The 16,160-nt window shown below is 39.3% G+C and overlaps 2 long non-coding RNA genes across 2 annotated transcripts in view; one reads left to right on the plus strand and one right to left on the minus strand.

Moving 5' to 3' along the window:
• Positions 1–16,160, minus strand: part of LOC140608844 (uncharacterized) — a 177,923-nt gene that overhangs the window by 75,337 nt on the left and 86,426 nt on the right. The window lies entirely within an intron of this gene.
• On the plus strand, positions 729–5,714 carry LOC140609478 (uncharacterized). The gene is made up of 4 exons (XR_012011302.1): positions 729–1,069; positions 2,649–2,723; positions 3,368–3,465; positions 3,577–5,714. It is a non-coding gene; the product is annotated as an uncharacterized lncRNA (long non-coding RNA).

Consider the following 16,160-nt stretch of genomic DNA (forward strand, 5'->3'; position numbering starts at 1 on the left):
CAGGGGAAGCCAGGCTTCTTCCCACCCTGCATTCCTTTGCATTTCACAGCAAAGGCTTCTTCTAAAGAAGGCTTTTCAAATTTTTATTGGGTACCTACTATGTGCTGGGACCACTGTGTATGGGAATGTAAGAAGGAACACAATGTGGCTCCTGTTCACATGTTGCTCAAGAGCACCAGGCTCTTCCTCAGAATGCTCTGTCCTTCGGATTCTCTGGGAACCCAGCACAGCAGCCCTTCTCTCTCTGTGTGCACTAGGATCTAATCTAACTGGATGTACCTAGAAGGCTGAAGGTTGAAATGGGTTTTTTCCTTCCCCTGGATATATAACGAGAGACTCTTCTTTCTTACATATTTATGAAAATGAAACTTGTATTTTGTTAATTTTTGTCCCATCACATTCCAAAATGTGTGTGTGTGTGTGTGTGTGTGTGTGTGTGTGTGTGTATTATAGGTCTTTAGATAAAAAGGGAAAGGATACAAGGGAGACTACAAGTAGGAAGAAACATATATATGTCATGAAATCCTGTAAATTTGATTGGGGCAGGAATGAGGAGCACAAATTTGGCTTTAGGCACCTTGCTTCCTAGGAAAGAAGAAAACCTATCTGGAATGTGTGGGCAGAAGACCCAATGATGCAGGAGGTCTTTATTGTCTCAGCATTCTGCAGAGAGGTGGGCTGGGTGCATGAGGGGCTGTGCTCCAGAAGAGAGGCCACCCATTCTTGTTTTTCCTTTTACTAGGGTGAATACGAGAGAATCTTTACACAGGAAGCTTTAGGCTCAGGTGCCAGCTATACTTAGATATTAGATTTTAGAGATCTTGGTCCCTCTTGTTGTTTGATAGTTGGGAAACAGCCTCTCCAGCTGGAGGGAAGGGGTTTCACTGTCTCAGCTAGCTTGTTGCATGGCAACAAGCCAGAGAACGTCTTGGGTCATTCTTTGAAGAATCCTCTTGCTTCCAAATCTCCATATTTGCACTTTAGAGCTTCCTGACATTAAAGACTTCATCTCTGGGCAAACCCCAAATAACGGGACCATCAAGCAATAGTGGATGTCACAGTAGCAAATGTGAGGCCAAAGGATTTTGTGTCAACTCTCATATCATACTGCAGAAATGGTAGTATAATGCCCACAATATGCCATGTGAGGCACTGCCTTTGGGCAACTCCTTTTCCTGCAAGATAAGAAGCATTCCCATAATCTATTATGTGGCAGGATCCTGGGAACTTGCTCCTGGAGGCTTCTCATCACTGTGCCCTGAGGGCTCTTACTGCCTTTAATCTTCCTCCCTGCCTATATATTATCTTCATCCCTTCTTATCGCCCCCAGATAAAGGAAGAATATAACTGAACATACTCCCACTCAGTTTGTCACATAGCTGGCTAATGTGTTGGGTCAGCCACGCATTCTTTCAGTCCAATCTACTATTGAGTACTGAGACAATCAATTTCTTAGGTAATAAAATTAATTTCTTAGCAACCAGATGAGTCTGCATTATCTATAAGACAACTGTGCCAAGGTATTTCAAAAAATCTACAAAGTGGTGATGAAGTATCTACTCATTATAGGTTAATAAACTGATAGTATAAGACATTTATTCATTTTCATATAAATGTAGCTACCCGTTATCCTGATTTATTCCCCAAATTTAGTCTTGTGTGCTTAAATTGAGAAGTTACAACATAAAAGGTTTATCTTTATAGCTGTCACTAGTGTCATATTTATATACATGCTACAGTCACCAACACTTTCACAATTGAGTAGCAATATAAATTGAATAACTTTAAAGACTATATATGTTTCCCTCTAGTACAAGTGTACATTCATTTATATTGTAACACCATTTCTGTAAAGGATTGGCTGTAACAGAATGGAATCCAAATGGGTTCAACCACTGCTCTCTTTTTTTCTACTTGAAGCACACAAAATATCACTTTAGTTTCCTTTCTTATTACTATAAAAATAATATTAAATGGGAAGGAATGACAGATGGAAATATATGCATAATAAATTGTTTAAGAATTAAATTTTTACTTATATTTGCCAGATTACTGTTCACATTTTAATATTTCTCTACATTTTCTTCATCTAATAAGGGAGATTATAGCTATATCATATATATGATATATGATATATTACATACATATATATTATATAATAAGGGGGATAATATTCCCCTCATGAATATGTTGTAAGGATCAATGAAATGGTATATGCGAAGCATTAGCATTTGGAGTACCAGCAAAGCATTAGCATTCGGAGTACCAGTACTTAATAAATGCTAATCTGTATCATAAATATTGTTAATATTTATTTATTTATTTATTTGAGAGCAAGCGAGTGCGTGAGGGTGGGGGTAGGAAGGACAGAGAGAAAGAGGGAGAGAGAATCACAAGCAGACTCCACCTCCAGTAGGGAGGCTGATATAGGGATAAATCCTGCAACTCTGAAATTGTGGTCGGAGTCAAAATCCTGACTCCGATGCTTAATGGATTGAGCCACCCAGGCACCCCTAGTACTGCTATTATTTTAAAAGTTGGGCAAAAAGATGCCAAATCAAGCTGTTCACATTTTCCCTATAAGTTCTTTTTAAAAAAGAACCTTTGAGTAAACTCATCAATTATTTTATTCTTTTTCTAACACTCAGGTCAACTAAAAGAGAGTTGCTGCTGTATAATTTCAGCCCATGTGCAGGTGTAAGCATTAACATTAAAGATGGAAGGTCTGTATTGGCATTTTTGGTCACTATATTTTAAAGGAAATTTAGTCTTCTTGTCTAAGATCACAGAAGGAGAGGCAGAGAAGAGAGTAGAATGAAGGTTCTAGGTTCTAGGTTCCGTTTCTTTCATTATCAATTTTCAAATGGTTATTGAGCTAAACTCAGTTAATATGAAGCTTATTTAATATGATGATCATTGGATATGAACCTGGGGTCCTACTATTAGGATCTATTATTAGGATTCTAGTAATAGGATTTGTGTTCATGTATAGAGAAAATTCTCTTGAAGTTATAAATGTAGTCCTACTACATTATGTATGTTAATGTTATATAGCATTAACACCCAACAGCTGAATTACTATACTGTACAACATTATATATCCTTTCCAAATGTCCTGTAGAAACTAAATATTCTATTTTTTTATAATGTCAAGCTCCTCCTACTTTTTACTCCTGCCAAAGGAAGGAAAAAAAGGAGAGACAAAACAGATGGATACATTTTAGTTCATTCATGGAATTCAGATTAAAGTAGCTGCTAATTCCTAATAAATCAGGCATTCTGTCTTTTATTTTCAAGTAATTTTTAACCCCTCCAGTTGACATTGCATTTCCTTTACAATGTTATTTATTGCCATCCATGTAAATAGGCGACTTCGGAGAACGAAATGAAAAACTCTGTGAAGTGTGTTTGGAGTACTAAGTGACATGTGTGACCAGTTCTTACAGTGTGGAGGGGGTGTTCTTGGTATGTTAATGGCTCTCAGCATTCTGTCCCCTTTGTTCTTTGTGGTTGATAGAAGTCTGGAAAGTGTACTTTAGATGTTATTTGTATTAAACTTCCTTTTCTATGTCATAGAATGATGAGATCCTCATAGAGAAGGCTGAGAAATACGAAAGGATTCCGAGGAAGAAGGATCTCTCGACTCCTAAGAGTATCTGCTGTCTAATTACAGAACCAATTTTGGGCCCATTACATAAGGCAGCAAGCCTCAAGCAGCATATAGCACCGGAACAGCTTCAGAGAGACCTGGGCAAGTCATGCTACCTTGGAGAGCTCTTGTTGAGAGGAGCCACTGCATTATGTCTACAAGACTAGACTGTAATGGGAGAGCGTGTCACATATTCTTCCAACAAAAATGGACACCTGCATCATTATGTCTCCCTTTGCATCCATTCTGTAATATGGCAAAGGAGTGATTAAGCCCCAATGTCAGCCTATGACTGGAGGTCTTTAATGTGCATGATCAGAGTGTAACCCCAGGGGGCACATCTTAAAGGGGCAGGATTCCCTTCTCCAAGAACATTCAGAGTGCAAACAAACCATTATGAACCAGAGAAGAAAGTTGGGTAAATCCAAAGGAGAGGAGGAGAGACTCTTTCTAAATGAGCTAGATAGAAGTGCACACTATATTTTTCAATAACTTTTATTAGACTTCTTTCATCACAATACCTATGCTACAAGTAAAGATGACATATTGACAAATCCTTACACACAGGAAGAGAAGCTGAAGTCAGATTTACATTTTTAGCCCTAAAGCAAAACTCTATAAAGCACATACACATTTATTCAACATTTGACAAAATCACACTCATGATGTGTGAGACATCATGTACCCAGCACACTCCTCGTTCCTGGATCTCAAATCTACTGGGGATGCTTCACAGGAGGTTATATCAACATGATAGGAGAGATAAGAGGAAAAGGAGGTGGAAGGCATCCTGCCTGTCACACACCAGGCAGCTTGAGCTAGTAAAATCAGACCCCTTGCAAAGAGACATGGTATCTTCTCATGTATCTGCGGTCCTCAGATCTCCACATAGCTGAAAGTTTAAAATATGAGCCTACAGCCATGTCTTTCAGCACGTCATACACCAGTCTGGCCCAAAATGCATTGAAGCCCAGGGACAAGTGAATGCATTGGAATTTGGCTGGTGAGTGGCAGGGTCCCTCTGAGCTTCCCAAATGGCTTTTCAAAGATCTGTAATTTGGCAAAGCTACAAACCTCTTACATTAACTGAAGATACTTCTTCATTTTTAAAAATTGTGGTAAAACATTACATAACATGAAATTTACCATTTTAACCATTTTTAAATGTACAGTTCAGTGGCATTAAGTGTATTCATGCTGTTGTGCAACCATCACCACCATCCATCTCTAGAACTTTTTATCATCCCAAACTGAAACTCTGTACCCATTAGATAATAACTCCCCATCTCCCTTCATCCTAAAATCCATTCATATTGTAAATGACATTTAATGTTATAGTTTTCATTCCCGATTGCTCCTGTATATTATTGTAAAAAAAAAACCCTCCATTTTTGCTGCCCTTACATGCTGCTGCATAAGATGCTAACAAAGGTTTCTGGAATTTTTATTTTTCACCACAGAACTGAGTTTTCACCAGATACATTAAGACACTAAACTAGCGTGGGTGGCAGTACTTGAATCCTGCTTCCTGTCACTCCCATGTGGTTAAGGATAGTGTACGGCCAGTTGTTACTAGTGACTACTCCAAGACATATTATGACACACACCCTCCTGCTCAGCCACAGGGCAAGGACCTCAAAGACTTGGTCTGGAAAAGGATACCCGTAACTACCTCCATTCCTGCTCTTAGATTTCTTCAGTCTTTCTTCTTCCAAACTCCAACATGCCAGACACCCCTACTTTCTCTAAGGCCTATATTCCCTCACAAGCCATCACTTACTAGAATATTTTTCACTGTAACAGACTTATTTCCATACAGTCTAGTATTCAAAATAGCTTTCCTTTTACATTCTCACAGTGCACTGAATTAGCCATGTCTTGATTCCCTTAAAAGGCTTTAAAAAATTATAACAGGGGGATCCCTGGGTGGCGCAGCGGTTTGGCGCCTGCCTTTGGCCCAGGGCGCGATCCTGGAGACCCGGGATCAAATCCCACGTCGGGCTCCCGGTGCATGGAGCCTGCTTCTCCCTCTGCCTGTGTCTCTGCCTCATTCTCTCTCTCTCTCTGTGACTATCACAAATAAATAAAAATTTAAAAAAAAATTATAACAGATTAAATGGACAATTTGAATCAGTATAATTAACTGTAGGAGCTGTCTCTTGGTCAAAATGAGATTTTCCATTTTAGTTCACAGTTAGCTAATCATGTCTTCACTTGTTGCCTCATTCATTCCTACAAGCATTTATTAAACACCATCTATGTGTCTGTGGCTGTGCAAGGCACAGGAGATCCAGAGATTTTTGAGTTACAATCCAGTGGAAAGACAAACAGAAACATTCAGCCAGAGCCCAGCATAGCTCCTTAGAAGACGTGCTTTGTGAAAAACAAAATGCAGTGGGAGCCAGTAGATGGAGTCACCTACCATGCCAGACCTCACAGAGGATATGACCCCTGAACTGATCCCTGAACAAGGAAGAGAGAGTTGTGTGAAAGAGAAGGGAAAGAAGGTGTTCTGTACAGAAGACATGGAGTCTTCCTGGTGGTCACTAGTGGATGGAGGACAGGAGGAAGGAGGAGCAGAGAACCTACTATTTTCAGTGACTAGGTAGATAGTGAGTATGTTTATTGTTACCTTACTGCAAATAACATCTTCAGACTTAATAGTGGTTTAGTCTACCATCTTGGAAAAAAAAAATTGAGTTGCAGAAGCTTTCACATAGACATATCTTCTGTCACTTTAAATAAATCTCAATGGGATACTGCCTTGAGTCCAGGTTACAGAGATATAGGACTGTAACAACTGATATCTTCACTTTATAGAACCACTAACTTATGACTTTTACTCCCAACTTTTTTATTTTGAAAAATTTCGAAACTATAGAACTTTTCAAAGACCAGTACAAGGAACACCTGTATACCCGTCATTTAGATTCTACAACTCTCAACATTTTGCCACATTTTCTCTCTCTCTCTCTCTCTCTCTCTCTCTCTGTCTTTCTCTCTCTCTTTCTTGCTCTCTCTGTCTCTGTCATTATTGAGCCATTTGAAAATGAGTTACACTTGGGGCGCCTGGGTGGCTCATTCAGTTAAGTGTCTGCCTTTGGCTCAGGTCATGATCCTGGGGTCCTGGGATTGAGCCTCACATTGAGCCCCACATCTGGCTCTTTGCCCAGTGGAGAGTCGGCTTCTCTCTGCCCCTGTCCCTCTTCTCTCTCCCTCTGCCCCTCTGCCTGCCTGATCTCTCTCTCAAATAAATAAATAAAATCTTTTTTTACAAAAAGAAAGTGAGTTGCACTTATGATACTTCAACCCTAAATGCATCTTCTAAGAGCAAGGACTTTTTCCTATATAACCGCAGAATCATTGTTGCTGGATTTTGTTTTTGTTTCTCATGATTATATTCAAGTTAAACATTTTGGTAAGAATACTAAATAAATGATGTTATGTACCTCCCCACCATATCAGGAGGCACTGACAGTCTTTCTTGTCAGCAATGATGTTAATTTGGACCTCTTAGTTAGGTGATATCCTTCTGTTCTCTCCATTGTAATTCATAAGTTATCTATATGACAATAATTTGAGACTATGCAACATATTATCCAGCAGTCAAGGCATCTGTTGATGACTCTTGCCTATCAATAATTATATTAGTAGGCCTTAGTTTTAAACTAATTAGTTATGGTTCCTCCATTCCAGCATTTAAGGTCAGATTTTTTGCTGCTGTTGTTTGTTGTCTAAAAATTTGAGACAAAAAAAGATCATCCAATTCTATAAAAATATTTCTCATGAAATAGAGCATATGTTAGGAAAATAGCCAAAAAAACATTGTACAGCTATATTTTAGAAATCAACATGTATTTTTTAGAAAGGAGAGTTCTTGCATAAGATTTAATAGTGTCCATGATGTTCAGCTTTTGTAGTTTGTGGAAAAAATGCTGTAATATGTCATTTAACATCATAAAGGAATCTCATATCTGTCCACTGATAACTCATTGGCAATACACTACAGCTGTTAAAAGGCAGCTCAGGAAAGAAAAAAAAAAAAAAAAAAAAAAAACAACCACAAGCCAACCATCTGACTTTAATTAGGAAAGAGAATAGTCCCCAAATGTACAAAGATGAGGTCTTTTGCAGGTCAAAGTATTATAGCAGAATTTGAAAAAAGGTGATTTAATGACCCTATATGTGAAAGTTAGCTCATGCTTTAGAGAATTATAATATGGAGATACAGTCCCCACCCTTTCCTGACAATAAGACAACCTTTGCTATAGCTCCAGTAAACACTCATCTAGGCATAGAAATTCATGTTTTCTAATTACTGACGGCCTGTCAGACACCAGGGCAGAGATGCCATTAACCTCAATGGTGAAGGCTGTGGGTAAAGCTAGTTCCGGGGATGTAGAAGATCAGGATTTCAGTTTGGAGCAGGATACATTTGAGACAACCATTCAACATCCAAGTGGAGATACAGAATTGAGAGTTAGGTATATGAATTAATACTTAAGGGAATGGTTATAGCTGAAGGCATACATTTCAGAATCATTTGACAATAGATGCTATCTAAAATCATGGAACTGGAAGAGAATCAGCCAGGGAGTGAGTATAGAGAGAGGGGAAGAGATTAAGAGATGCATGGACCAAGCCAGGGACATGTCAATGCTATGAGGTGAAGGGGTAAAAGCACTATTACAGGAGACTGAGAAGGAACAGCCAGTGGAGTTGAAGGAAGGTGAAGTGTGTATCGTCTTGGAGAACAAGTGAAGAAATCACATGCATGAAGCTGGAGTAATTACGCTAGTGTTATTGAGAGTCAAGTTCATTGGGGACCAAGATTTGGATTTAGCAACCTAGAGGTCATTGGCAAGGACAGTGAGTTTTAGGGACAAATGGGGCTAGGCAGGCCTAGGTAGGGAGCCATGGAAGCAGGCTCACAAAAATCCCAAAAATGCTGAGGTGTAAGGAAACCAGAAATAAGGGAACAAACCAGACCATCTTGCCCTAGGTGTGGGCGGAGAGGTTGTCTTTTTTATGACAGTCATCTGTGACCAAGAAAGAATAACCAGACCCCAAAGAACTAAGGCATTTAAGATGCTATCACCAGTCCTTACTCAATGGTGATATTAGTAGATAATGTTAAAAGGATTTGGGTTCCCCGATTAGGCTCTCAATAAAAGACCAACTCTACAAGCCCTCAGTGGCAACCCTCTTGGGACCTCTCTCACTTGTGAAAGCTTTCTCTGTATCTTTGCTTAATAAACTTCTATCCCTTTTACTCACTCTCCTTTGTCCACAAGATCATTCTTTGACTCTTTGAGACAAGAACCAAGCTCTCCCATATCTACAGGTTTGGTGGGGTGACAGAGGTCAAATCCAACTGAATTGGCTTAAATGAGAAGAGGACAGGAAAAGGAAGCACTGACACTGGATGCCTTTCAAGGAGTTTTGCTGGAAGGTGGGAGGAAGCAGGCAAAGAAAGAGGGCAGTGCCTGGAGGAGAAAAACACAGGATAATTTAGTTTGCATTTTGTCTTTAAGATGAAAGAGATAACAGTATGGTTGTGCACTGGTGGGAGGTGGGAGGAGAGGGGGGAAACTGTTGATATAGGAAAAAGCTGAGACAGTTGCTAAAATGAAGCCTTTGAGTTAGAAATGAAGGGGAGGGGCAACAGTGTATACAGTCCAGACCCTGGTAGGTAGGAAGATATTGTTGTGGCAGTTGGTGGAACTTATTTTTCAAATATTTCCATTTTGTGCTCCAGTGACATGGGAAGCAAGGTCATCAGCTAAGAGTGAAGAGAGAAGAAAAGGTGTAAGAAATTTAAGGGGCTATGAGTTTGTGAGATAGTTATCTATAAGGGAAGGCAATGCTGATCAGTTCCAAAAATTAGAAATAGTGCAAACTGGAGCATACAGGTGGCTCAGTTGGTTAATCATCTGCCTTCAGTTCAAGTCATGATCCCACAGTCCTAAGATCGAGCCCGCATTGGGCTCCCTGTTCAGCGGGGAGTCTGTTTCTCCCTCTGCCTCTCTCCCAACTCATTCTGTCTCTCACTTGCTCTTTCTCTCAAACTAAATATAAAATCTTTAAAAAAAAATAGTGCAAACAATAGTCTCTAGTCACAATGCTATAAAACTGGAATTTAACAGTAAAAAAAAATTTCCTACTCCTGGCATACTAATAATTCTTTCTTAAGTAATCTGGGTGGAAAAAAAAAGTAATCTGGGTGAAGGTAGAAAGCCAAATTAAAATTATTAAATATTCTGAAAATTAAGATAATGAAAAGACTATCTGCAAATTCTCTATCACGATGATCAAGTGGGATTTATTCTAGAAATGCAAAGAGGGTTCAATTTTTAGGTATCTATTTCCTTATTCACCATATTAATAGATTCCAGGAGGAAAATAATATAATTAATCTCATAGAGGTTTTAAAAATCTGATTTTATAAAATTAAGTATTCATTCAAATTTCATTCTTAATAAATTCAATACAAGCATCTCAATTTTGCTACTGTTACGTAAGATTATTCTAGGGCTACTAACCTATACAATGACGTGAGAGAAAGAAATTAGAGATATAATAAAAAAGAAAGTAAAACTATAGTTACCATTATAGGATTACACATCTGTAAAAATTAAATATATCCATTGAAAATCTATTATAAACAATAAAAGAAATCAGTAAAATGGCTAGGTACAGAGTTAACATACAGAAATTTTAAAAGACTTTTTAAAAACAAGCAACAGATAGAAGATGTAATAAAAGATCTCATGTCCAGTAGTAACAAGTGTAAGAAAGATATTTAAAAACAAACTTTAGAAGATACTCATGAATGACACTTTAAAATAATCCTGAGTGAGACAGAAGATTTCAACTAGTAGGAAGGCAACAGGAGGCTCAATATCATTAATATATTAATTTTCTTAAGTTGATTCATAAATCTATTACAATAAAAGTATTAGAATAGTTTTTGACAAGATAAGCTGATTCCATAGTTTATGTGAAAAATGAACAAACAATAATATCTAGAATAATTATGAAAATGTTTCTGAGAAAAAAAAAACAGTACCTCACTATCAGACATTAAAACATAGTATAAGGCTATAATAACTAGATAGATAATAATAAAGAAGAGCATGGTATTGACATACAAATAGAAAATTAATGTAACAAAATGGTCTAAAATACACATAGAAATTTAAAATACTTACATATAGGATACGTATGCACCTATAGGTACTTATGATTAAGGTAGCACTTGAAATCATTAGGAGACAGATTACATAATAAATAATGTTTGAATGACTGGATTTTATTCTAGAAAAATAATTAAGGTCAATCTATATCTTGTTTCTCACACCAGAATAAATTCCCATTGACAATTAGAGATTTAAATGTCAAAAAAGATGGACACATGAAAGTCCTAAACACTTGCTTACATATGCACTAAAAAACAAAACAAAACTTTGGAAAGACACTCAAGAAACTGATAACATTCAATTATGCAATACAGTGTTATCAACTATAGTCTTCACGCTTTACATCAAGTTTCTCAGAAGTTATTTGTCTTATAGCTGAAAGATTGCACCCTTTTATCAATCTCTCGCTCTTTCCCCCAACCCCTAGCCCTGGCAACCACTTTTCTACTCTGCTTCTATGAGTTTGACTTTTCAATAGATGCCACATATAGGTAATAACCATGTAGTATTTGTCTGGCTTATTTCACTTAGCATTACACCCTCAAAATCTAACCATGTTGCCACAAATGGCAGGATTTCCTTCTTTCTCATGGCTAAACAATTTTACTATATATATGTACCAAGTTTTCTGTATCCATTCACCCACTGAGGGACACTTAGGTTGTTTCTATATTCTATCTATTGTGATTAATGCTGCAACGAATGTGGGAGTGCAGGTATCTCATCAATACCCTGTTTTTATTTCCTTTGGATATATACTTAGAAATGGGATTGCTGGATCATATGGTAGTTCTATTTTTAATTTCCCAAGATGCCTTCATATTGTTTTCCATAGTGGCTATACCAGTTTACATTCCCACCCCCAGTGTACAGGGTTTCTCCATATCAGTCCCAACTGTTATCTCTTGTCTTTTTCATGACAGCCATTCAAACAAATGTTAAGTGATATCTCATTGTACTTTTGATTAACATTTCCCTATTTAGTGACATTGAGTATCTTTTAATGTACCTGTAGCCATTTGTATGTCTTTTTGGGAAAAATGTTTATTCAAGAGCACCTGAGTGTCTCAGTTGGTGAAGGGTCCAACTCTTGATTTCAGCTCAGGTCATGATCTCAAGGTTGTGAGTTTGAGCCCCACTTAGGCTCCATGTGAAGCTTGCTTAAGATTCTCTCTCTCTTTCTCTCTCTCTCTCCCCGCCCTCCAAAAAAGAAGAAGAAGAAGAGAAGAAGAAGAAGAAGAAGAAGAAGAAGAAGAAGAAGAAGAAGAAGAAGAAGAAGAAGAAGGAGGAGGAGGAGGAGGAGGAGGAGGAGGAGGAGGAGGAGGACGAGGACGAGGAGGAGGGGGAGGAGGAGGAAAGGAAAATGTATATTTAGTTCTCTGTCCCCTTTATTTTCAAGTTTGGGGAAGAGCTTCATAAGTGATTTTTTTTCCCTTAGTCATCTTATTTTCTATTTTATTATTATTATTTTTTTAATTCTAGTGTAACTAATACATTAGTTTTAGGTATATAATACAGTGATTCAACAATTCTATACACTACTCCGCGCTCATTGCCATAAGTGTCTTCTTAATGCCCTTCACCTATTTCACCAATTTCCCCACCCACCTCCATTCGGGCAACGACCAGTTTGTTCTCTAGAGTTAAAAATCTGTTTGTGTCCTTTTTTCCCTTATTTGTTTGTTTTTCAAATTTCACAAATGAGTGCAGTCATATGGTATTTATCTGTCTCTGACTGACTTATTTCACTTAGCATTATAAGCTCTAGATCCATCCATGTTGTGGCAAATGGCAAGATCTCATTCTTTTTATGGCTGAGTGATATTCCAGTGTGTGTGTGTGTGTGTGTGTGTGTGTGTGTGTGTGTGTACCTCCCATCTTTTTTAGTCATTCATCTATGGATGGATACTTGGGGTTGTTTCCACAGTTTGGCTATTGTTAATAATGCTGCAATAAACACAGGGTTGTATGTATCTTTTCAAATTAATGTTTTCATTTTCTTTGAGTAAATAGAAGTAGGTTTGCTGGATCATAGGGTAGTTCTATTTTTAAAATTTTGAAGAACCTGCTTACTCTTTTCCAGAGTGGCCACACCAGTTTGCATTCCCACCAAAATCACACGAGTGTTCCTTTTTCTCCACGTCCTCACCAACACTCACTCATCTTGTCTTTTTGATTCTACCCATTCTGACAGAGGTGAGGAGATATCCTGGTTTTTATTTGCATTTCCCTGATGATGAATGATGATGAGCACCTTTAATGTGTCTTTTTGTCATCTGGTTATCTTCTTTGGAGAAATGTCTCTTTAGGTCCTCTGCTCATTTTTCATCAGATTATTTTGTTTTTGTTTTTGGTTTTGGTTTTGGTTTTCAGTTATAGAAGTTCTTTACATATGTTGGATACTAAGTCCTTATTGGATATATCATTTGCAAATATCTTCTTCCATCCCATAGGCTTCCTTTTCATTTTGTTGATGGTTTCCTTTGTTCACAGTCCCCATTCTGGACAAAGAACATATCCTGGACATATCTGTCCTCTTCCTCATTTTGTTTTTTTCTTGATTTTCTCATCTCCTCTGGGCTGAAGCTCTCCCTCCTGCATGGGACCTCAGATTGAGTATGTTGTGCACATCAGGCTCTGTGCTCAGAGTCTTTGTGGATGCTCAAGAGAGAGGGACTAGAGAATGCTTTCAAGGATGATTCTGAGTGGGTGGGAGTAAAGGCTCTGGGCCGTCAGGAGCTGAGTCCCTTGCCACCTTTTACTTGCACTAAACTTCAGGTCCATTACTCTTTGATCTCTCATCAGCAAGTCAAGTTGGGGATAGGCATAAGGAACAGGAAGACAAATTATCATGTGAATGGTAGTTATTGTTTAATGTGCCTCAAAAAGCATTGCTTTGATCCCTGTTTCTTTCTTTCTTCTTTCTTTCTTTCTTTTTCTATTTTTTTTAGTTTGTTTCTCTAACCTTACTCCCTTTTGACCTTTTCAATCTAACTTTATGATTTCCAACTCAAGACCTTGCCTTCCTCTTCTTCTCAAAGCTAGAGGACAACAGTTTGCCACTCTCCAGTCTGTGGACAATATGGTCCCAGGAGACTAGTCCCTGCTAATTTGGCCACCTCTCCTGAAGGGGCCTTGGTTAGCATCTTAAGGGGAAAGGGGTTTTGTGCAAGTCATTTCTGGCTGCCTGGTTTGACTGCAGGCAGAAAATGCAGGTCTGCTGTGCATTGAGAGGAAAAGATCCATATATGGCAACCAAGCCACATACATCATTTCAGAATTTAAGAACTGGGCCCCAAATATGCTCTGAATCAGTGATGCCTCTCAGTTTTGGCAGATTTTTTAAAGTCTTTAAGTGTCACCCTTAATAGAAATAAACTTCATGGCCATGTGACCCACAAGAATAATTTCAAGTCTTTGGAAAATTATCCTCTACTATTTGATAGCTTATATGGTGGAAGTGATATTATACCTACCCACTAATTCTAATACTCAGAGTAGAGGAGAGCCATTTATTTTATATTTATGCTTTCTTTTACGAGTCTGATTGAAATAAAATGCTGGCTGGAGGTACATTAGAGTTCTCCGAACAGAGTCTCAACAGAATTGGGAAGCACATAAGCTGGTTGTTCTGAGCAGAAACTCCAAGTAAAACCGTTTCGTTCATTCTTCCAGAGATATTTTGTGTGTGTGTGTGGTTTGTTTTTGGTTCTCTTCCAATTTGCATGTTTACCAAAATCCCAAGGAAAGAAAGAAAGAAAAAAAAACCATTAAGACTTTTTTTTCTATAATCCATTTAAGTCAAAAATGGAGAAGAGAGAGAAAAATTTGTAGCTTTCAAACACCATTAGTTTGCTAATGATAGCTTTCATCCTATGACAGTTCTCAGACTGATAAGATGCTCGAAACATCCAGCACGAAGGAAGAGGGCCATTTATAGGCCCCCGCTCTGTCTCTGCAGCTTGCACATGTTTTCAAACATAATTTCATGCCTGCTTTCTGACAGCTCATTAAACAAAGGCCTCTTGGTGCCTATATCGCCCGTCTCCCCGCTGAGAGCGTAACATATTTACGGCCTTTGCAGATTGCTGGCTGCTGGCGCCTTCCCTTCCCCGTGGCCAGCCTGCCAACTGCTTATCAGTCTCCCCCAAAGGTGACATCCTCCTCGTTTGTTTGGGTAGCGATGGTCCCGTGTCTGACCCTCGGAGGCCAGCAGCAGCGTGATTAGGAGCGGCTCCTGCACCAGCCAGATAAAGGCAATCAGGCTGGGGAAGACAGCGAGGGCTGCTGGGGAGCCTGGCCAGGCGGAGCGCTCCCATTCAGGAGCACGCTGGCAGTTCGTTAGCGGGACAGCTGGCAATGTGCAGACCTTGTGGGATTCCTGCCTCCGAGAAAGCAAACAAGGTTTCGGGAGGTGTTGAGGAGCTATCTGGGGCTGTGTACAGGGGTGATCAGAGGCGATGGCTCCTAATTACCTGCCTCTTGACTGCCGTTAAACCCTCATTACACATCCAAACCCATAAAAGCCCCAGGAATGCAGCACCTTATACTTAATTTTTATGCTTTTCGCCTGCTTTTGCCAAAAGCATTTTGCCGGGGTCCTGGGAGGACAGATGAAGACATCTTGGAGGCAGGAAGAGGCTGCAGGCTGCATCCATCTGCCATTCCAGGATCTGACAAAGCTGGTAACAGGTTTCTGCGCCTGCAGTGTCCTGGGGTGGGGGTGCGGAGCATCATTTCCAATGAACAGGATGGGAGGGAGAACTGGGAGGGGAAGAGGCAAAGGAGGGAAGGAGAGAGAGCAAGACCTCTTTCTTCCCAGCCAGGTCTCTGTGAACTCAGCTCTTAGTGGTTGTGGGTTAATGGCCAGGCTCCAGGGGCAGGGTTTTGGCCAGAGCCTCAAATGACCTTGGCCCCAGAAATGTCTGTGTTGTGGCTCTGGGATCTAAGGATCTAACTGGTGGCAAAGTAGGAATCAGATTTTGGTGCGACTGCACTTGCCTTCATGGTGGATGATGACAACGGCCACCACTTTTCCAGCACATCCTATGAATGAGGTTGTGCATAAGCATGTTCTCATAGGATGTCATGTCTCATAACGCAACACCACTCAGGTAGACCCACTGATAGAATAGGGACTCCCAGAGATTGGAAGGCTGCACCAAACTCCCAGCCAGTCAGCAAAACAGTCCAGGTCTGTTGGTTTCCAAAGTCTGCATTCTTAACACCCCCGTAATGTACGGCTGAAGCCGTAATTACACTGGAACATCTCTTCAGAACGAGCTGTAGCTAAGTCTGTCTCCCCATGGTGC

The sequence above is a fragment of the Canis lupus genome, chromosome 18, assembly GCF_048164855.1.
Source record: "Canis lupus baileyi chromosome 18, mCanLup2.hap1, whole genome shotgun sequence".
NCBI classification, from domain to species: Eukaryota; Metazoa; Chordata; class Mammalia; order Carnivora; family Canidae; genus Canis; species Canis lupus.